Source organism: Cupressus sempervirens, chromosome 5 (genome assembly GCF_028749045.1).
Source record: "Cupressus sempervirens isolate cs-2001-9-10 chromosome 5, ASM2874904v1, whole genome shotgun sequence".
Lineage (NCBI taxonomy): Eukaryota > Viridiplantae > Streptophyta > Pinopsida > Cupressales > Cupressaceae > Cupressus > Cupressus sempervirens.
In genome coordinates, this window is record NC_143122.1 from 288,977,580 (window position 1) to 289,002,652 (window position 25,073).

A 25,073-nucleotide genomic window follows, 5' to 3' on the forward strand; every position below is an offset into this window, starting at 1 on the left:
AACCAATAAAAATTATAATTTCAAACATCACATGTATTAACATATTGAACTAGCATGTAAACTAAATGTATCCACATGAACACTTGACACCAGATATGATTATCCAAAAACCCTCCAATTAGAAGGTAAAACTGGGGTGGGGATGACACCCACAACTCTTCACTAATGTAGCAATACAGTGTAACCTATTAAGGTTACAAAATTTGACCATAAAACATGATCTATCCTGAGAAAGGCCTACCCTATTAAAGGCCTACAAGAGACTGTTAAGTCCCACCCTATTAAACAATTTTAACACCTTGATAGAAGTGTGCCTAGTTAAAGGACTTTTAGAATATTCACTTGGAATCTCACCCTGTTAAAAGATTTCAAAATGACTATTAAGTCAACCTTAGTCCAAAGGATTTCACTCTATTGATACAGTTGTTAGAAAGTAACAATAGAATGTTTGATATGATAACTGATCCTTTCTAATCTAAAATGTAAATGTTGTATCCTCGATCCTTTGTTTTGTAAACTAGCTCTATAATTATTTTAATTTGCTAATTCACCTTGAATGATCATTGGTTAATTCACCCCTTTACTTCCTTCTATTCTTCACTCACATACATTCTCATCTATGTATCATGGGTCTTCATCTTTCTTATAAAGACTTTGGTGGCTTAGGGTTATGTATGAATCTATGGCTGAGATTCTTCCATTCTATTTCTTATTTGATTGGTTGCATGTTGATTGCATAAGGAATCCAAATAGATTCATCCTCATCCTCAAAGCTTTGAGAACTATCCATAAGTCAGCATAAAAATGGTTTATATAGTTGTTTGTGTCATCACAAACAACTAGGTCCAATCTGTGTTACTCAATGCTTGATAATACTAATGCTTGACACTTATTTTAATTCTATGTGGTTTGGAACTAGAACTTGATTAACATCAACTATATGCTTGGCACTTGAATCACTTGGCATGGTCTATCTTCTTGGCACATGAGTGACTCAACACTCATTGCAACTTCGCATCTATACATATTATACTTGGCATGTGTTACTAGCTTGACATGAACTTAGTAAATATGTTAAGTGTATTGACACTCAATTGTCAAAACCAATATGAGATCAACAGTTATAAACACAAATTTTGTCAATCTTCACTTTAACCTACTTATGCTTCAAAAGTTTGAAGAATAATTTTGAACCTTTGTCACTATACTATAACCAATTCTTCATGGCTCTAACACAAGTACCCTTGACTTTGTATTCTCGGCGCTCTCTTAGAGCATCTCTAGCAAGCGAGACTTTTTCTGAAAGAGTTAGGGAAGTGGGATTAAGTTGGATTTCATGATCAACAACTTGAAGTTGTTCATTTATGAAAATTTCCTGGGCCCTATAATCCTTGGCCTTCTTTTGACGAAGAGTGTGAAGAACATTTTTCTAGGAGTTGACATTCAAATTCTAGCGAGCATTATGGGAGGCAATTTTATGAAGCAAATTGAAGGATCTGACCATCTTAATGGTGAGAAGAGCATCAAGTTGTCATGAAGAATGGAGGAGTTAATAATTAAATTTTTATTCAAGGGATTGCAATGATTAATAGAATTTCTAAAGGAGATAGAAGAAATGATAGGAAGGTGATTAGACAGGGTGGCATGAATTACAGTAACAAGTGAGTTCAACTGATTAGGGGACAAGGAAAAGTGATTAGCATTAACATAAAATCTATGAAGTCTTGAGTATATCCGATTGTGTCCTTTTTGAAAATTACACCAAGTATACCAAAGATCTAAATTCTTAGATTTCTATCCTTCTAGAGGGTCATAGAGGTTTATTTTCTTCTTGAGTTGATCCCAATAAACCTTTTCTAGGGATTTTCATTGGAATGGCAAACCCTCTAATTTATCTTCCTGGTGCTCAATCATATTAAAGTCTCCAACCAATATCTAGGGGATATTAGGGAGACCACACAACCATTTCCATAGAAGCAACCTATCATTGGAATCATTAGGAGCATATAGATAACAAACACCAAATTGGGAACCTTTATGGTTAAAGGTAGCCCAAGCAACATGGTTACATGGACTGGTGGTAGAATTTGAGATGTGTCTAGACCAACAGGGATTAATAAGAAGATCTACACCACCTTTACCTTATTGGTGATTAGTGGAAATTTTAATAGCATCTCTCCAAATGCAATCTAGAGCAGCATTGAAGAGAAAGTCAATTTCCTTAATATCTTGAAGCATCAGAAAGTCAGTGTTCTTGTGACTCAAAAAAAATCTTTTATTTATAAATTTTCTATTAGAAGACTCAAATCCCCTTATTTTCCATGATATGTACTTCAAGATTGACAACAATTAATAGCACTACTAGAGGGAGTAATAGGGTCTCCATTCTTCTTCTTGTTTTTATAATCAAGAGGTCTACCTTTCTTTTTGGAAGTGTTAGGTCCCATTAGAAGGTCCTCATCATTCTCCAAAGATTCAAGTTGAATATCTCTAGATTGAGAGTAATTTAAACCATGGATATCATTAATATAGGATCTTGAAGGCTAGATTAATTTACATATAGGATCTAGTCTAGCATGAATCACCTCAATATAGGAGATATAATCTAATTCATTTAAAATAGAGATAGTAGGGTTGGGGGTGTTATTATTAGGGGGGGTCCTTGTATCTGGAATAAGGTCAGGTGGTAATCTAACCATCTTTGAATTATTATTTCCATTAACAAGGGAATCACACATAATAACATCCCCAATATTACTGTTAAGATCAACTTGTTTCCTTTCAACCAAAATAGATTGAATCAAATTATTTTCAATCATAATAATCGAGTGCTCTAAGTTAATACTATCATTATCAATGGAAGGAACATTTTCAATCAGCAAGGTAGGTGAAGCCAATGCTCAAAAAGGGTTTGAGTTACGATTCCCAAATGGAATTTTGTCTAAGGCAAGTTGTTGAGCATTCTTCCTTCTTTGCTTTTTATTGTTAACAGTTTGGAAACCATTATTATCAGTTGGAGGAATGCTTTTTGTAAGGGCATTGTGAATAATGAGATTTTTTTTTTTGACATTGGCAACCTTAGGAGGGAAGGCAGTAGAGGCAGAGTATGGCCTCGAAAAAGAGCCAAGGGATGACCCACTTTTTTCTCTTACTCTTTCCAGGGCCATCAATAGAGTTTTTCTTATTAGGGTTATCATACATAGCAATAGCATTAAGTGTGTTCTAAATAGGAGAAACAACTTCATTGTTGAGAGTAGCAGGATTGGTTTCACCTAAATTGAGTTTATGTTTGTTTTTAGAAATAATGGGGCAATTCCTCCTATGGCGCCCTTCCTTTTTGCAGAGAAAACATGCATTCAACCCTCCAAGGATATCAATTGGATAGGAGAAGTTATCACCATAGATATTAAGGTTTGGCCACTGAGGGATATCAATGCCTGGTTTGATGGAAACAAGCATTCTAGCATCTAGGTTTGAAACCAATTTGGTAGTTTCATCCATTCAAATAATGCTACCAAAAGGTTCCATTAATTGGGGAAGAAATTTCCATAGGAAGGGGGGAACATCCTTAAGAATGACCCATCTTGGGCTAGATAAAGCAAGGACTTCTTCACAAACAACCTCCTAAGACCAAGCAAGTGCACGGAATGAGGATTTTCTAAACACCTAGTACTACCTTTTTAGGGCTTTTAATTGAAACTCATGGTTGTTGAAGAAAATAACATAAAGCCCTTTTTGAATTTGACAAAAGAATGAGATCTTAAGCCTTAATTTAAGGTTCCATATATTATGGAATTAGTCATCCAAGAATTTTCTGGGGGGCATTTATCAAGATCCACACAAGCAAAAAATATTGTAGTATCGCTTAACATAGATTTCTCTAGGATAATTTCCTTCATCAAATCATCATTGGGCTAAAAGAAAAAATTGTCCAAGGCAATGGAGGAGTTCTTACCTTGTTCTACTGGTCCTTCTCCTCCAACCACTTGAAGAAACCTCACATTAGAGGAGACTCCATTGTTGGCATTGGCTACGGTTTTTGTGAAGGTCTTATCAGGTGGTCAATTTTATAAAGGGTTATTAGCAGCATAGGCTAGATTAGCCTCTACAAACACCATACTAGTTGATGTTGGAGGCGAGATACATGAAATCAAAGCCAAATTAGCATTTAAAGAAGGCATTCCCACATTAGGGCAACTAAATACAGAGTTGTCAGATTCAGACTCCATCAAAGAAAATAGGATAGAATAAATAGAGAGCCTTTAATTAAGGGGAGAGAAAAGCAAACCATGTGGAGGGGAGATCTCCTCCACAAAATTGCCTTTCTGCTCAAGTCCATCACATCAAGGGGTTTGCAGTTGTCTTCCACATTCACTCCAAAAATTTGCTAATTCACTCCAAAATTCGCTCTCATCAAAAAAAAAATTATTCTCTTTACTATTTCTATAAAAAGATAAATAAATAATAGTTTTAATAATTATTGAAATAAAAATTTGGCTACATTACAATTTTTTTTTATATATACATAATAATATAATTTTCTAATAAATGTTCATACTACTTTGCAAATAGAATATATATGTACTAAAATTTATATATACTGACTAAATTAGAATTCTAAAATATTTTATTTGTTTATTTATTTCTTAATACATTAACCTTGATAATAAATCTTTAATCTCTAATCAAATGGGTGGTAATACAAAGCATAGACAAATAGTTAATGGCAAGTGGAAGGAGGATGTGTTATGGTTGGACCCACTTGAAGCAAATGGAAGAGAGTTAGAAAATGGAAAAGCGATATGGAATATAATTTTATTGGGAAATGTGGGAGATAAAATGGTCTCGAAATGGAGCATAAGCTATCAGCACGAATCTTTTCATCATAAATATTGTTATGGTACCTTATAAAATCTATAATAACTATCAAAGACACTCTTTTAACATCTTATGTGCTTCCAAAAAAATTCAAATCAGAAGAGTTAAAATGGGACACCTAGATATTTTGTCCAATTCCTAAAGTTCAAAAGGAGAAGATAAAGTATCTTTATGTGAGAACCTTTACTATTGTCACTAAATCAATTTCATTTCTTATGAGTGAATTAGAAAATAATATTGGAGGATTGCATGATTGGTGACTCCTTAATCTTAAAATTCTTCCACTTGACATCATAAAATATAAATTATGCTTGGATAGAGGTACACAAATGTAAAATTAGGTACCTAGTCATCAATTCCCATAGCTTTTCCAAACCAAGATAACTTATCTATGGTTACTAAAATTGAAGGATAATCTATATTACTATCCAAAGTGTTAAATTTGTCAAAAAAAGACTTATGCATTCTCAACCATTTCTCTACAAAGTGGTATCGTACATTAATATGACTTGTACAAGTTGCAGAGGTATGAAATGGAGGTGTGAGTCAAATGCTCAAAATCTCTTAAAATATTCAACAATGCGGTTTCTTACACAAAAATACAAAAAAAAAAAAATTCAACAAACTAAATGCTTTAAATCCTATTCCATTGCCTTCTTGTTCTTTAAGATTTTTGTGAGAATTTTGAAATCTATTTTTCTTTTAGAAGGCTATTATATGAAAGAGGTTGTGAAGAAATGAAAATTTCAAAAGATAAATACAATTGATTATAATAACTACAAAATTATCGTACATAAATAAAAAAAATGTAGGATTAAGATAGATCCTAACTGCGAGAGATTTCCCACAAAGATTATTTTATAAGTGTCTCACATGGGAGAGTACATGGTAGGAGGAATGTGGGATTTAAAAGTTAGTGTGAAGTAGTTGTATATCAGTTATCCCACATTTGGTAAGTGGTGAAAATGGATGGGGTGAAGGAGTCAAAGGTACAAGGGTGGAGAATGTGAAATAATTTTATGATCTATAATGTAAAAAATCCCATTGGTTCTTGTATCTCTATATATCTACCATGTTTTAGGCGTACTGATCCATTGGGTCACAAACAACGATGTTCAAATCCCATGGGTTCTCAACATGCTATGTGGCATACTTAAAGAAGATTTGAAATTTTTTGGACTGCTTAACTTCAAGGATTGGCTGGACACCACATGGATATGCCCATATCTAAATTGTTAGAATTTTGAACTTTCTTCCTTAAAACAAGTGACTAATAGCATATTTAGAGATGATTGGTTCCTAATATATGCAAGTGACATAATTATGTGGGACCTATCAATTTGGATTGTTGCAAGTGGCATAATTATGCAGGACCTATAAATCTAGGTTTTTGTTGGGGAAATTTGCATTGGGAACTGTAAATTTTTGTTAGTAGAGAAATAGTCACATCCACGTGGAGATACCTATATCCACAATGTTTTCTTTTTAATTTTTCTTCCATAAACACATGACTAATATCATGTTTTATCTATGGTGGTTATTGACAAGCTAAGTGGTGTGATTATGTGGGGACTATTAGGTACCCATGACTATCCAGTAAATTAAATCATAAACTATATAAGAATGGGTTGAGAAAAGAACTCAGTGTCCCCCTTGATATGGTATGCATTTTAGTTTGCTCTGTGGACATTGTGTTGTTAAGTTGCATGATGGATAAGTTACATGAGATATAACATAGCCATTTTGTGTTTCATATTCTAACTTTTGTTGAACACAACTGACCAATGGACATGAAACCTTGGTGCCCACCACATTTGATTGAAGACTCTATTGTAGAGTGGGTAGGTATATTTTCGTTTACCCTAAAGATGCACTAGAATAAGAATATATAATCAGATATTTAATAAGAAAATAGGTTTTTTCAAACTAATTCATAAATTTAATAATTATACATATTTTCAAAATAGACTATAAGAAATTTTACTGATTAAAAGATTTAATTCCTAAGAGAAATTAAATAAGTAATGTAAGAAAGGGAGAAACTATGATAGATTTAAGGTGAACTTATCATTTATTTTATATTATATTGAAATCGTTCACAAATCTTGTGTTTATTCAACCAATAATATGAGACTTACAAGCTTATCCAAACTCCTTATGAGCAACTACACTAGAAACAACAATTGGAAGACCACTAGTCACAACTTAGAATCTACCTTTTACAATGAGACAAATACAACCAATAGAAGATCAAGAGTCATAACTTGGAATTCAGCAAAGATGTCCTTTTCGAATTTGAGCCAGGGTCATTGCTTCAACCAACTAAGCTAAATCCCTTGAACATCATTTATTTTATATTATAAAATTTGTTATCAAAATATCATAAGAATTCAACTTCACCAATAGAGGATGATATGAATTTGATAACTGTTTCCTTTTGAATTCCTGTAATAGTGGACGTAGTGTATTCAAACACATATCAATTCAAAAGCTATAAGCAAGCATTTTATCCATTGATTTTTTGAGGTTTCAGAACAGTAGACTGACATGAGCGAAAATCATTATTCGACGCCCCCAAACACTCTCTTGGTAATATAGCTAACTTAAAAACCCAAAACAATAATGTTGCAGTTAATTATGCTGCGCAGGTTGTCCTACATCAGGCTTGGCTTTTCTTGGCTCTCTGGGCTTCAGAAGTCTTCGATTCTTAACCTCACCAGCCTCCATCTTAGCTGCACTTGTCTGCACTAGGAGAAAAGTTCAAAAAATTAATAAAAATAGTATGAGGAAATATTTATGTCTGGGATAAAGCCATACTCAAATGCATTGTATGTTAAAATAATCATCTAAGTCACCATTAAGCCGAAATTCGTTAAAGTTTCTCACGCTCTACTTGTATAGAAATTAACAACAACAAAAAGCATAAAGAGATGAAGAACGACCTCAGTAGAATGCTTCCCATCATTTTTCTCTGCATTGAAGACGGGCACATCACTATGACCGAAATGGACAGCAGTTTGTGAAGCACCATTATCTGAATGAGCAACTGGAACATATTGATTGGTACCATTGTCTGAAATTGTTTGGGCGGAGTGGGGCTCTGAATATGTACCCCGCATGAAAGCCCCGTCGGCAGGGAAAATTATTAGAAAGCATATAAATACAAGGGACCATCTTGCCTTGGCTAAATTTCTACCCAGAAGAGGCGCCTCCTTCAGATCCATATATCCTCCTTAATTCTGTGTTAGCAAATATCTGAGAAAGAACTTCTCCCGTGAAGACGTATTTATACATCTTCAGCGTCGGCAGCGACATCTAAGTGACAGCTAAGTGGAAGTTGTATTGTGAATGTGGAAGTTAACACGCCAAAGTGACAGCTAAGTGGAAGTTGTATTGTGGATGGGGTGTTTGTTACATGCGTGGATTTTCCAAGGTAACGAGACTCGTTGATATGAAGTTGTATTGTGGATGGGGTGTTTGTTACATTCGCTTTAACGAGTGTTGATATTGAAATATTAAACCAAAAATATTATCGGCTGCAATTTGTTGAGAAGTCACTTTAATTATTTGACAAATGCACCAAATTAGCCGGCACATGTATAGTGTCTTTAGCCGGCACAATGGCTTCCACTTAAGGGTGTCGCTTTGAACGGTATTTCTTCCCCGCATGAAGAAAAAATGTAACAACTGTCGGATTTCTTGACTCATCTTCCTTGTACCTTGAAAGCGACCGTAGACTAACACGGCAGGTCGGTGCATTTTGATATGAAACCTCGGCGGGAGGTAAATTCGCTCTGTTCATTTGGGCGGCGGATTCTTCAATACCACATTCCCTTATTAATCCTTGTTAAGGTAGAGAGTTATGTTTTCATAACTCACTTTTGTTAATCAATTTATCTCTTAAAACCTCCGCACAATTCTTTTATCATATAGTCTTGAGAAAATATCGCAATTACATTTTTTCTTGTTGCTTCTTGACATTTTTTTCTATAGTCTATTCTATTTCTTTATTGAAATATTAAACCAAAAATATGAATGGACCTTTTTAGGGCAAGGCAAGTGTTTTTTTCCTCAATGGTTCACATTGCCATTATGTCCTCCATTTCTTTCCAAGTGGCACTTGCATGTTCCTGTAACTAGGCAATACTTACGGACAACAAGTAGCATGGAGTGGAGCACCTTCTTCTTATCTTTTATGTAAGGATACAAAATGCATTGGGTGCCTTGAGATAATTGATTAATTGTTGGAAACACCTACATGGCACCACTTATTTCAAATCTTCAATTTTTTTGGCATCTAGAAGCATGAATAGGGTATGACCATTGTGGAGGACTATTGTAAAGAGTTCAACAACCAGTGTTGATATAAAACTCTCAAGCACAATAGAGTTTAGGAAACAAGAAATATGAAATTTGGGAACAACAAATGACATTCTCTACATATGCTATATTTATATGAATATTTTTCCAATTCCTCTTGAATTTTAAAATTATCATCTCGCATTTTTCTATGATTCCCCTTTTAATAAAATTCAAATTCAAATCTTGAATCCTTTTACAATTTTCTGTTGATAATTGAAATTCTTGTCTTCAAATGGAAGAGAATGTCTACATAATTCCAATTGAATTATAGATTAGTAGGTTGCAGTCTTCCCTTGATTTAGCATTCAATCGAGCTTTTAGAGAAATTTTATTTGTGAAAAATGGCAGGCCCATGAAATCATTGCACTTTTTTTGTTTTTCTTAAATCATTCTTTTATATTTTACAATTATTTATCTAGTTTTCTTAATATCCAAGCCCTTCTCCGCCAACACATAGATTTTCCAAGTTTAAAGTTTATGATTATTAGTGATGGAGGCATCGGTAAGATATGATTTTTAAAAGCTATGAATTTTTTGGTCCAATATTAATGTTTGTAGTGTGTTAAATGATCCCAATGCATTTTGCTAACTATTGAAATCTGATTCAATAGGTAAAATTCATAGTTGTGAAGCATTGAATCTTATAAGGGAATTTAAAAAAATTTGAGCATATGTTGACTTATGTATGTATCTTTCATTTTATTTCTTATGTTTCAACAAATATGATTGTGGCTTCTTTTCTTGTTTCAATTTCATCCATACAATTTAACATATCAACTTCAAATTTTATTTATTTATTTGATATTTTTTTAGTGTTTCTAAATGAGCGAAACATACATCTAATTTTTCTATAAATATTTAGCTTCTCATTTTGTTTTCTATGGGTTAGTAGTCTTTTGCAACCTAAGCCAAATTATTTTTTTTGTGCCCTTCTCGATTGTTAATACACCACATCAAATTCATATCACAAAATATAATTAAATGGAATGACCAACAATACATAGAATCATACCTATCAAAAAAGTTTAAATAAAATATCAATTTTTACTATATGAGCTGAGCTCATATGCGACCAAGCATGTATCAAGCAGACAACTGTCGAGTTACATAGTGTGTGCCAAGCATAATACATTTTGAGCATCAGATGAGTAATATAGATTAAGCAACAACAATTTTGAGCATCAGGAAATAGTAAAGACTGAGCAATGTAGAGTTTACATAAAAGTCAAGAATGGAAACGATTTTGAGGAAAAATAATTATCAAGCTGACTTGGAAAGAACATTTAAATTTTGTCAAGGTTGTTACAAAATATTTACACAACATGGATCATAGATCCCTATGTTGTGTGTTCAATGATCAAGATGAAGAGAAACCATGGAATCATCTACAAAACTCTTTATGAAACTCTTTAAATAGTGATGATCTTAACTTATATCAATGGCATGTGATCAAAAGAAAAGAGATGTGTGAACATGGAGCATTATATAGTGAAGCATTCAAAACAGATCAGGAGTAAGTGAAGGGTTTTGTTATCATCTAATAGAGCAGGTGACCTATTCATAAGAAGTGAAGTGAAAGGGAAATACAAGTAATATCATATCAGAGGAGAGGATCAGTTAGTAAGGAGAAGACTTAATATCAACTTTCAAAGAGAACTATGAGTTAAGTACTAAATAAGTTCTAACAGACTTGAGTCAAGGTAAATATCTTAACAAAGTGGTCTTAATAGATATTTGTAAATCTCCTAACAGAGTCCTTATGTAGTTGTAAGTGTTAAATCCTCTAACAAGGCAAGACCTAGTAGTCTCTTGAGCCTTTAACATGGCAGACTCATCATAGGGTAGATCATATCTTAGGATCAAACATTGTAACCTTAATTGGTAAACTTTATTACTATAGAAGTGAAGATTTGTAGGTGTCATCCTCACCCCAATTTTACCTTCACCTTGGAGGGTTTCTGGGTAACAAATATTGTGCTATTTCTTTTATTTTCATGCATTTGATTGATTAGATTTATATATTACAATAGATTTACATTACAAGTTTTACATGCACAATTTTGTTGATAGATGTGAATGAATTTGTGAAAAGTTTGAAGTGTTTAATATTCTGATTCATTGCCCCATACCCCCTCTCCCCATCTCAGTAACTAGTTTATCCTATTTATTAGTCCATCAGTCAACAACTGTTATTAGAGTATTGGTTCTCTCAGAGAAGCTTAACAGCTTGGAGATTAGATCTTGGAGGTGTCTTTCAAACTAAATAAGGTTATTGACAATCAGGTGATTTAAATCCAACTCATATTGCAGAAAAATGTGATGGCAATACAAGATCTAAAAGATTCCCTAAAAGGGAGAAATGAAATTTCCATCAATATAAAACAATTTTCCTATGAAGAAGTTGAAACTAAATTATTGCTTGAATCAATCAATCCAACAAAGTATCTACTGATCTACTTGACAAAAGCAAAATCATGAATGAAGAAATAAGAGGATTGAAAAGAGAACATGAAATCCAATCGGTAAGGCTATGTGAAGTGACTAAACAATAGAAAATAGATGAAGAAGACAAGACTATGGATGAAGAAGACAAAAGAATAATGGCTGCTAGACTGGAAGAAAGGGTATCAGATATGCAGAAGCTCACAAATACTCAACTAGACATGACGAATCAACTAATGCTTGCAAATCAAGAATTGTATCACAAGGATGTGCAAATTGTAAATCCCAAATCATAGAAGGACATACTAAAGAATGAATTGAAAACTGAGAGAGAATCCATGGAGAGCCTCAACAAACCAAAAGAGGAAATGAAGTGCCTTGAAAAACTTATGAAGTCATCAAGATGTTTCAACGGGTCAAGCCATTCATGACTGAGGAAGTAGAATCATCTAAGAATGGAAAATTGAGGAATGTAAAGTCAAAGGATAAACCAACCTACTATCATTATGGAAAAATTGTTCATACTACAAATATCGATCGAAGAAAACATGGTATAAAAAATTCTAAATCTAAGTTTACTGGTTACTATTTATAGTGCAAGAAACAAGGACATCAAAATACATGAGTGATAGTCAAGACTCAGGAATACATTTACTACACCTAGATTTTATGGATACTGCTATAATAGTCACAAAACCTTATTGGAGAAATCAGAGGAAGAAGCATGCACCTAACAATGCATGTTCCAAATGTCACAAGTTTGGACATAAAACAAAGAATTTTAGGACTCAAGTATATTTAGAAAATTAGACAAAAGACAAAGTTAAAGGCAAAGTGGACATTGAGAAAATTAGGAATGAAATGAACTAGAAATGGAAAAGGAAAATAGAAGATAGAAGTAGTGGAGCTAATAGAGAATCGATCACCCAATCTAATGGAGAAGGTAATCATGTCATCTCAAACTAAGAAAGAGAGGTATGTATAGAGCTGTATACGTAATTTATATATCATAAATCATTTCCTCACATGAAAACGTACCGAAATTTAATATATGCATATGTGAAGTTGCATAAAAAAAAATTGTGAAAGGTTTCCAAGTGTCAGTAAAATTGCTTATGTTGACCGAGCATTGCAACATAGACTAAGCATTTCAAGAATGATATGTTGACAATTGATAAACATTCAGGTAGAGGAATCTTATATGTTGTAGGAGGAGATGATCTTTTGGTAGACTTTGACCCTACTAGAAAGGGACATCACCCTATTGTTCCACTTATTGAGCCTTTTATCAATCTCCTCTTTAAGCCAGAGCCACATATCCTTCATGGAAGAACAAATAGAGAATGTGATACCTAACAATTTTATTAAGTCCTCCCCATGTTTAGCCAAATTTTTGAAGCTAGCCTAGGGGTTCCTCTTTCCACCCAAGAATGGTAGATTTTGAATTGAAAATAGGAGCACATGAGGCTTTCACAAAAATATTCAATTTTTGGGTGAGGCACTCAATGTTGTATCTAGAGAGCTCCAAGAATAATGAAGCATCATCAACAAATTGAGTATCAATTAATTTAGAATCATCTAGCAGCTTGATACCATGAACTCTAGGAGATAAGGTATCATCTCTAAGGACGTAAAATAAAGCACTTGATGAAATAAAAAATAGAGTAGGGGCAAGAGAGAAGCCTTGTCTGATGGATCTGGTAAGTGGGATAGGTTGAGAAAGATTCTCATTAACCTCAATCAAGACAAAAGCATCTTTGAGGGGGACTTGAACATAGCTAGAAATCTCACTAGGGAAACCAAAAACATTAAGCATCATGAGGATGACAACTCATTCCACCCTATTGTAGGCTTTCCCAAAATCAACAAGGAACATTGCAAAATCATGATTAGAGGATTTGGACCAATCAATAGATTCCCAACTAGTGACAAGGTTTTCTAAGATATATATATGCCCTTACTGAACCTAGTTTGGGTAAAACAAATGAACTTGGGAAGGGTTTTTGGCTCTAATGAAGGCACCCATGCCTTAATCTATTGATGTTTCCTAAGGGACTTTCTATCCTAAGAAACGTATTCAAAGAGGGTAGGGGAGGAAGGATACAATTTGATTTCCCATTTAAAAAAGTGAAGATGTTCAATGAGAATGTTTTCCACATACCTATAATCTGTGGCCTTCTTCTAGTGGCGATAAATTTTCAATATTTTCAATTATTGGTTAGGGTGCATTAAATATGAAGTATGAATAGGAATATGTATGCTAATTTTGTCTCTAAAATAAAGATTTGTTATTCCACCTAAATAGATAGAATTAGAATAGATCTCAAGTATACTTTTTCATAAAACATTGTTTGTTGGGTCCATCAAATATTTCTGTAATCAAGTCTTGGTGCTCAACACATTTTTCCCTCTCATCAATGTGAACTTCATTTTAGGGTTTTAGTGTCTTCATTCTCATCCAAGGTATGCAATCATTCATTTATCTTGCTTTGGTATGCTATGTGCATTCTAGTCATTTGTGTTGATTTGTCAATCTTCCATAGAGTTGTTCCCAGAGGTGCCCTATTACCTCATTTTATCTAGAGTTGTTGTTTCATAGTAGAGACATCATTTGGCTCTCTACTCCACATAGTGATTAGGTACATCATCATTTCTCTGTCATCATTTTATCATTTTATTTCCATTACAAATTTTTTTATCAATAATATGATGGAATCAAGGGTTTCAAGTCTAGACATGGCCATTTTACTCGTTTGATTCAAATAGATCAAGCACCCTTTGACATCGATCTTTTTGCTCTTGATTGTATATGTTTGTGATAAGTGACAAAGGGGGTCAAAGATCTAGCACCTCTATTTGATCATGCCTTGTTCGGGTATGCTATTTAGCTATGATTGACTTTGTTTGAGACATAGATACGATTAGATTGTTTTGAAACTATTTTAACAAAGCAATCCCTGACTTTACTTCTTTCCACTACTCTTATATAGCACTTCATTTTCATTAATTTTTGGCTTCTTGAGAGACTATCATATACTAGCATATTCATGTGATGAAGACAACTGGACAATGAGTTGTTTCTAGCGAGAATGATCAAATATAGTTTTTGAAGGTGATAAAATTGCATATGCAGATACATTTCTTGAATTCTAGGCATGAAGCACATTCCCCAATTGATAATGAATGGTTTGATATAAAGGAAACATAGATTGACCCAATAATGGAAGCCAAGGATGTAACCATGCACATATAGTCATGCTCTCCCTGCAAGTATCCCAAGTATTCATTTGTTGCTACTACAATGGAAAAGAAAATGCAAATACAATACATATATTACTATAGGTCATATGGAGGATTGCGTAAAATAAAGAAAAAAGAAAAAAAAGGAAACATAACATTAATCATTCCCCATTTGTTTTGTGTAAATTCCATAATCACAAGGCTCATTCCCTTGTAGAAGCCTTTACCACAATGAAATTACCTCTAAACCATTCTAAGCATGCAAATGTATGTATATATGTATGTATGTATGTATGTATGTATGTATGTATGTTTATATATAGATGAAGAAAAATGCTCTGATTTAATGTCATTGTTAATGGGCATTATATTTCTCCTACATACATACATTATATATATATATATATAAATTTCCCATTAACTCTGCATTTTTTGTCTGCACAATTTTGAGGTAAGTCACTTAGTACAGGTTGAGTGAGTTTTATCATTTTATTATTTGGATTCTAGAAACTATATGTAGCTGGGTTAATTTTTCTATTGTGCTAAGATTTAATAAGCATGTTCAAGAGATCTTTGTGTATACATACGTACATCTATATGTATTTATGTAAGTATGCATATGTATGTATATATGTATGTATGAAAGTATGTATATATCAGTGGAGATCTAGGATTTCATTGGTGTGCTCTTGTGATCGATGCATTTCATTTTCGTGCACTAGTGATATCTGCATCTCATTGTCATGTCCTTATGATCTCCACATCTCATTTGTTTTATTATACCTAATATGATGACAATTCTACATGAATTTGTAATCAACCTAGCTAATCAACAACTAGACCCATTTAACTAGGTTATGGCTAATTTCTTTCTAAATATATATGCTATGATATGTTTTTGTAAAATTACAATAGGATTCAATAACGATAAATATATTGTATTCTTTTTAAATGTGTCATGTTAAAGGCTTAGCCCTATTAGGAGCTTGCAATAATGCCCAGTTAAGATAAAACCTTGTTGGGAGTCACCTAACTAGGGGATTTTCCTCTAGCCATGTTAGCAGCTTTACCCTATTAGTCGTAACCTCATTGGAGAACTTCTAACTCAAGCTAATGAGCATTCCCATTAAAGGAAATGATCTTTAGACCTATTATGATTCTTCTCACCTTGTTAGGAGTAAAATAAGACTTGAGAACATATTAAGATTCAACAAGGAAAGTGATATGGGCATAGTGCTTCTCTAGTTCTTATAAAAATATGATTTGATGGAGCTTCTATGTCAATTTTTAGGGATTCAACTATTAGTTTGACTACACACATGATTCATGATCATCACACTTGCAACTTCAATATTCTATCATATCAATACACATTTTAATTTCTAGGGAAACTATCACCTTAACAAAAATGTTTTACATTTCAATTTGATCATAGGCTCACCAAAATGTATTACCAAACCCTAATTTGTCCTTTACCAAATCTACTTCATCAACAATTTGAACCACACATCGATTCAACAAGGAACATCTAGCCTTTTGCACCTTTTCCAATGAACATACATAACATCAATAAATCAGACCAGTACAACCAATCAATGACCAATTAATCATATCCAACTTATACTATTTCATTGTGACACCATCATCCAATTTTAAATCATAAAGAATTTTCTAGAGTCAACCCAAACACTCCCAGTCAAGGATAAAAAATAACTATTTTAATTTTTCTTGCATTCTTCTTTTGAACATACTTTACTTGATCCAAAACATGTCTTCTTGCAAAGAAAATCATGTGTGATTGTAACACTAATCACATAACTAAGTATAGGTCATAATTCTTGAATTACAACACTAAATCATCATGGATTTTATAATCTAATCAAATCATTTTCTATTTGTCACTAACTCTAGAGCCTAGTTTTTCTATAATACTTTAATCTAGCTCAACTTCTAGAATTATGAATTTCTCATAGATATTCTTTAACAAATAGATTCACATGCCTCTAATAAACATATAATAGATCAACCACTCATCACAAGTTGTCAACTACACTACTATGTATCCACTTTACTGCATCTAACTTTGTTTTATGTGATACAATGAATACTTAAACAATTCACTTGATCACTTTGTTCACTAGTATAACTAATTTATGAATTGTAGCTCATCTTATCACTAGAAATAACAAAACATGTATGATGAGCCAATAAATTTTACACTTCTTATCATATCAATCATTATCATCATGCAACCATTAGGGACAACCTTGACCCTTACTCAAAGTTAGGAATGACCTTCTCCCTTATCCTTGGAGGTACAAGTCACATAAGAATTAAATGTTTGGTTGGACGAGGGTTTATTAAATAAATAAGTAGGAAACTATGATTTAAATGAATAAATAGGGTTTTTTTGAGAAATGAAAAGGAGGGTGAATAAGAATTAGATCCTACCTAAATTGTGTGTGTGGGTGTGGGTGTGTGTGTGTGTGTGTGTGTGTGTGTGTGTGTGTGTGTGTGTGTGTGAGAGAGAGAGAGAGAGAGAGAGAGAGAGAGAGAGAGAGAGAGAGAGAGAGAGAGAGAGAGAGAGAGAGAGAGAGAGAGAGAGAGATATCAAAGTGCAAGTGTGCAATACAAACACAATAAAGAGGAGCTAAAGCATCATTACATTCAGGTGCTCCCAATTTAGAATGAAACAATTAGAAAGGAATAATTTTAACAAGATTTTTTATAAAGATTTGCAAAGACACATTTTTTAAATCTTTAGATTCTAGTTGTGATGGTCATTCTCATTCAATTTTTGAAAATTGAATTGTTATAGTCAATGAGATGCATTATTAGCAGATACAATAAGTAGTGAAGCATTGTAATCAGACTATTTCAAATAAGCCAATGAGACAACTTTGAATGGTTTTATTTTGTAGGAGGGTTTCTACTTAGGACAATCTCTATTCAATGAGATTTGAATCTAATCTCACTAGTAAGAAATATAGTAAACAATATACCTTCTAAATAATAGATATTAATACAAATATGAAATAATATTTAATTGTAATGATGAAACAAACATCTAGAAATTATTAAGAAAAAATAGAAATGTAAATATAGAGAAACAAGATATTTGAAATGTTATTATTTATTCACAACAAAAAAAATTATTGTTTTGAATTATAAATCAATTGATCAAAAAAATAGATTACAAAAAGTAGAGAGGGGGAAGCATCACCCCACAAAGTCCACTAAAACAAGTAACCACTGACTATATACAACCATCATAATATAGCATTTTTTGAATGCATTATACAAGAAGAGGAGAAGCAACAGTCAATGAAGAACATTGTTGTGATCATCAACCTAGGACGTCCATCCTTGATCCCCCTCCATCCAAACAACTTTTTTCCTTTCTAGGACATGTGTGAAGAGTTCCAACTAATCAAAAAAAGGGCCTCTAGTTTCTCTGATTTTATTAATGAGCTTTTTAAGAGCATTGTCAAAAGCATCCTATTTATCACCTATACTGGCCCATTGGAGACCATTCTTCATTTCATAAATAAACATGGTAGCATGGCCATCATGAAGAATTCTTTCCAGCTTTCCTCTTTCAAGTAGCATGACTCAACAAACCTGCGAGGTGATTTTAAAACATATGAGTTTTTTAGAAAACCTCATAAGAATTCTTCCATTACCTTGATATTTTTCCTCGTTTTTGAACTTCCAAATGAACCAAAGGATGTATGATGAGAGAATATTCTAGAAAAGGTTAGAATTTTTTTAAGACTAGGAATAGAACCTATTATAACATCAAATGTAAAAACATGTTGACTTAGAGATAAACCAAAAAGCTACCAAATTTCTCTAGCAAAAGAACATTAAAAAAAAATATGTCTCATACTTTTAGGCATGTTACAAATAGTGCAAGTATCACAGGCACCAAGATTAGTTTTAATAGGCAATCTATCCAACATCAGTTGCAACCCAAAACATTTAATTTTGGGAGGGATAGGAGATTTCCAGCATTTGCTAAACATTTTCTGCCATATGGGGGTATTAAAATTAACATACTATAAGGAGTTCAGATGATCTATGATTTGAATATTTTTATTGAGAATCTTATATATGTGTTTGGACTTAACTCTGGGAAGGAGGGAATCATCATCCTAATGAAAGGTGAGGTATTTGTGAGAGTCCACACCCATGAATTGAGTAAGATTAAGAGAGGAATAGGCACATTTAATCATATTGAAAGTCCTTTATGAGAAATAGGGATATCAAAATTATTTATGAGCATTTCCCAACTAATAAGATTATCATTATCGAGAATGTCCATAAAATACTTGATACCTTTAATCTGCCAATATCTAGCAAAACATCATTGAGTTAGCACAAGAGATTTTCTATTGTGGTGAATGTTCCACCAAATTGAACATTCACCATGAGGAGGATTGTAATTATCAAATCTAGAGTTATAGATGAATCCACAAACATGCTCCCAAGCCTTCCAAATAGATTAGAAGACCAAAGTACCCATAACTAACACTGGGAAGGAACTAGCCACAAGATCGCTAAAGGGGAGATTCTTCCAAGTTTTGGCATGCTTTCTAAATTTCCTAAATTTCATGAATCTGATAATTACTAAACATCCAAGAAAAAGAGTAGTATATGCTATAAGAGGAGAGGATTTTTTGATAGACTTGGATCCTTCCAGAAATGGAGAGCATTCTATTATCCCATTTATTGAGTTTTTCATTAATTCTCTCTGTGACCCAAGCCAACATTTCTTTAAGAGAGGAGGAAATAGAGAAGGAAATTCCTAAATATCTCACAAATTTTATGAGGACCCCCCGAGGAGAAGCCAAAGGGTTGAATCTAGATAAGGTGATCATCATTCCAACCAAGAAGGATGGACTTAGATTTTGAAATTTGGGCACCTAAGGCCTTCTCAAAGAAATCAAGTTTAAGGGTAAGGTTATGAATGTTACGATTATATAGATCTAGAAAAAGAGGGGTATCATTAGAAAATTGGATATTAAGCAACTTGGAATCATCAAGAAGAGTGATACCATGAGCCTTAGGAGAAAGGGTGTTGTCCCTAAGAAGATAGAAGAGAGCATCCAAGGCAATAATAAAGAGGACGAGAGCCAGAGGGCAACCTTGCCTAATGGATTGGGAAAGGGGGATGGGGTGGGATAAGTTACCATTAACTTCAATAAGATTAGAAGAATCTTTTAAAAGGACTTGGATAAATCTATAGAATTCCTCAAGAAATCCATAAGCCCTTAGCATAGTAAGAATGAACTCCTATTCAACACTATCATACACTTTTTCAAAGTCAAGGAGAAACATAGCAGCATGCTCGTTAGATTCCTTAGCCCATTCCATAGCCCCCTAGCTAGTAATAAGGTTTTCCAAGATATACCTCCCTTTGATGAAACCAGTTTGGGTAGAGCAAATAAACTTGGGAAGAATGTTGACAAGTCTAGGAGCAAGGACTTTAGCAAGGATTTTAGAGGAGACATTAAGAAAAGTGATGGGATGATAGTTTTTGATAAGAACTTTGTCACCGCCCTTGGGAATCAACTTAATGATTCCCATGTTGATGAAGTTTCCAAGAGTGCCCAAATGGAAAGCCTCTGAATAAAGTTCATGAAGAGCTTTAGCAATCCACTCAATATTATCCTTAAAGAATTCTACTTGAAGACCATCAGGGCTAGGAGCCTTGTTATCTTTAAGAGAATTAATACAAATGATAATTTCTTGAAGGGAAATTATAGATTTAAGAATAAGGGCATCATCATCCGAGATTCTCTTAGGAATAATGGTTTTGCATTTTTCATGAATTTCTCTGGATGCATTATTATCTTCTAATGAAAAGAGATTCTTATAGAATTCCTCAAAGGCACAAATGATATCCTTAATGACAGTGATATTCTTGTTATCTATTGGAATTACAAATTCGAAACATATACTTTTGAGAGATGGGGGGTGAATCAGAAGTCCTAATCTTTAATCAATAAAACTTTTAATTTCAAACATCACATGCATTAACATATTGAAATAAAATGTAAAGTAAATGCATCAACATAAATAGTTAACCCCAAATATGATTACCTAGAAACCTTCCAATGAGAACGTAAATCTGGGGTGGGGATGACATCCAAAATTCTTCACTACTGTAGCAATAAAGTGTAACTTTTTAAGGTTACAAATTTGACCATGAAACATGATTTGCCATGTGAAAGGCCTGCCCTATTAAAGGCTTACAAGAAACTATTAAGTCCAACCCTATTAAAGGATTTTAACACCCTATTAGAAGTGTGTCCGATTAAAGGACTTTTAGAATATTCTCTTGGAATGTCACCCTGTTAAAGGATTTCACAAGCACTGTTAAGTCAACCTTAATCCAAAGGATTTCACTTTATTGATATAGTTGTTAGAAAGTAACAGTAGAATGTTTGATCTGATAACTTAAAAAATTGTCTTCCTAATTTTAGATCTCATTTCTATCTTGCTTGATCCTTTTTGATCTGATATGTAAATGTTGTATCCTTGATCCTCTATTCTAGAAACTGATTCTAAAATTCTTTTACTTTGCTAAGTCACCTTGAATGATCACTACTCAATTTAGCCCTTTCATTCCGTATGCTCTTCACTCACATACATCCTCATCTATAAATTATGGGGTTTCATATTTCTTATAAATAATTTCATGGCTTAGGGTTAGGTATGAACCATGGCTAAGATTCAAGTCCATTTTGCCACTTAACCTTTCCAATTTTTTCATTGGGTGCATGTTGATTGCAAAGGGAATCCACTAATACATTTGGTACCAAATTGCAATGGCAGTGCTGTTGTAGTTTTTTTGTCACAACCTTGTCATCGTCGTAATTGCGATGGTCTACCGTCACAATTGCGACGACGACAAGGTTGTGATGGAAAAATTGCAACGGCACTTCCGTTGCAATTTGGTACCAAATGTATTAGTGATCCAAATAGATTCATCATTATCTTCAAACTTTCAAGAACTATCCATAAGCTAGTATTAAAATGGTTTACATAGTTGTTTGTGCCATCACAAACAACTAAGTCCAATTTGTGTTACTCCACACTTGATAACACAAATACTCGACACTTACTATAATTTTGTCTAGCTGAACACCTAAGCTTTCTCATCATCAACTATATGCTTAGCAGTTGAATCACTCAGCGTGGTCTATCTACTCGACACTTGAGTGACTTGACACATGAGTGACTCAACACTCATTGCAACTCAGCATCTATACATATCATACTCAGCATGTATTACTAGCTCAACATGAACTTAGTAAATATCTTAAGTGTGTTGACACTCAATTGTCAAAACTAATATGAGATCAACAATCTCCCTCTTGACATGAGTTTCAAAAATACTTAACTATACACAACACATCCAATCTCCTTGATTATAATACATTCATAGTTCGGCATATACAAAACTTCAAAAAAATTGAAGGTTCTATAATAGACTATATACCTCCAAATTTTGTAACTCCCCCTAAGTTAATGTGTGTATTCTATATCCAAAACATGTTCTCCATTCTTAGTAGATTTGTCTCATGCTAATACTCTTTGTCTAATACTCTTTATCTGATATATACTCTATTTTTTCTCTTTTGGTCCACCTTTTGTGTGCTTTCCCCCTTTGGGTTATCTCCCCCTATTTTATTTATCTCTCCTTGCATATTTGTCTCCATCTCCCCTTGCATATTTTTCTTCCCCTTTTTCTTTATCTCCCCTATTTTGACACTTATGTCAAAGGGTCTATACACTAATTCTATATTTGTCCAAAAATTTCTTGTGGACTTCCATGATGGTCTTTAGTGAAACATCCCAACTATCTAATGCAACGTCTAATGACTTAATTTGGATGGCTATCTTTGTTGCAAGGTGAACTAGTCCATCTAATGTTGAAAGATTTCGATCTTTCTTCATCAAGGTCTATCCATATCCTAGTTCCTTGTGGAATATCTTCATGTGAGGGGTTAGGGAGGCTTGAATGTTAATCAACTTCGCTCTTATATTAGCCTCCTCTATTGTTAACATAGGTTGTTTATTTTTTGTTTGAAGCAATGAATGGAAATGCTTCTCACTTTGACCTACATTCCTAGGTAATTGCATAGCTGATAGTTTCAAATTATTTTCCAGACACAGAATTTTTTGGCTTGTTTCTTGTGTATAATGAGAATATCTTCTCAAGTACCTTCTTCTAAAAAAATTCTGTGTCAAGTTATATCACCAAATAGTTTCTCATTGAATTTTACTTGAAATTTTCTCTCGGACCATTCCATGAGTTTTACATTAGTTTCTTGGTCTTCATTGTTCACGTACTCCACAATTTTTGATAATTTTTCTAATATTGGTTTTGATTCATCAAGTGTTTGCAACCCAAAAGCATCTAAAAAGATGTCTTTAATATCTTGTAATGCTTGCCTTTGTTTATACTCCTTTCTAATTATTTCTTGATTTTTCTTTCTCTCCAAGGCTTCTTGCATTATACCTATCTAGTCTTGTGTCATGGTTGCATAATCATATTTAAGTATCACTATTTCCTCATCTAAAATTGCATCCCCCTAGTGAAATACCTTGGCAACCATGGATGAGCTAGAGCCTAGTGCTGAAATCTATAGTGGTATTGCATTGGTGCTTGGTCTCCAAAGGACTTTTGTTAGAGAGCCAGATGTTGGTTCTCACACAAGGTTCTCAAACAATCTGGCTTGTAGTGTCGATTGGTCAAGGATCTTCTTCAAGTCCTTTGTAGTTAATGGATGGATGTTCTTCAACTTTTGCCATTTCAGTTGTTTTCTCTTAAGTCTCCTCCATAGCAGTATCCTCTTTTTTCTTTTCTTTTTCTCCTCTTCCTTGTCTTCCTCAAGTCATCTCTATCATTTCTTCCCTCAAAGGGATCCACTTCTCCTTATTTGACAATAGTCAAGCCATATATCAATTTCCACATTCGAGTGTATTTCTTTACAACATATTTAATGTTGTTTTTAAGAATGCTAAATGCCCTGTATTTTGGTGAAAATCTACCACCATATTTCTTGCTAGCCTTGACAATTTTCCCTTTTGTCAGTTTAGGCATCACTTGGGCTAATTTTGTTTCTTTTATTTGTTTTTCAACATTTAAGCAATAATTCCACTTGTTCTCTACAATGTTGTATAGCTCCTCTAGCATTGTATTGTCTAATTCAAGTGGAGTATTTTGAACTTAGACATCATGGCATACACTAATTCTTCTACCTAGTTTTTCTCTTCTCTACTAAGTTTTCCAAAATCAATGTTCTTTAAACCTATCAAATCTGCATTATCTTTAACATTATCATAGATATTTTCATAATCAAATTTAGGTGTGTGACTTACCACTCTAAACTAACTTGTATCTTCAGACTCTATCTTTTCATCATTTGTTTTAGGCTAGGCAATGTATTTTCTCCTCTATTTCTTTTGAGTCAAGCCCTTTTGTTGAGTTACTTTTGTTTTCCCCTTTAGGCTCTTTGGCCTTTTGTGTAGTGGCCCTTGTATTGGCCCTTGTTGTTGGAGTAGTTGGCTTTGTTGTGCTTGACTTGTTAGACCATTTTTCTTTTGGTTTGGTTGTAGGTTGTGCCCTAGCCTTCCTCTTCTTGGGTTCTAGCTTTACTAGTGCTTCTTTGGATTCTTCCTCCTCTACACCTTCTTCCTAGTCCTCACCCTTGCCTTGTGTTAGAGCTAAAGGTTCTTGACCTTGCACCTCTTCTTCATCTTCATCTTCTTCATCAGCTTCTTCTTCATCATTACCTACACCTCCAAATTTGGCCTTCAATTTTCTCAACATTTTGTCCTTTTTTTAAGTAGAGGTTGTTTTTAATTCCATTTCTACCATTGACTTTACAACATCACAATTGCCAAAAATCTTGGCACTTTTGTCAACTTATTTAGCAAGAAGTGCAGTGATGGTAGCTGAGGCTTCATCAACATTAATTTCATAGTCTAGGGGCATTAGCCATGTAACCCTAGGTACAATAGCCTTGATGTAAGTATAGTCGATATCTACAAGGAAACAAATGTCATTGTAGTATTTCTCAACTAGGGAAATAGGAATCATCAACCTATGTTTGATAGAATTCTGAAAGTCTTCAAAA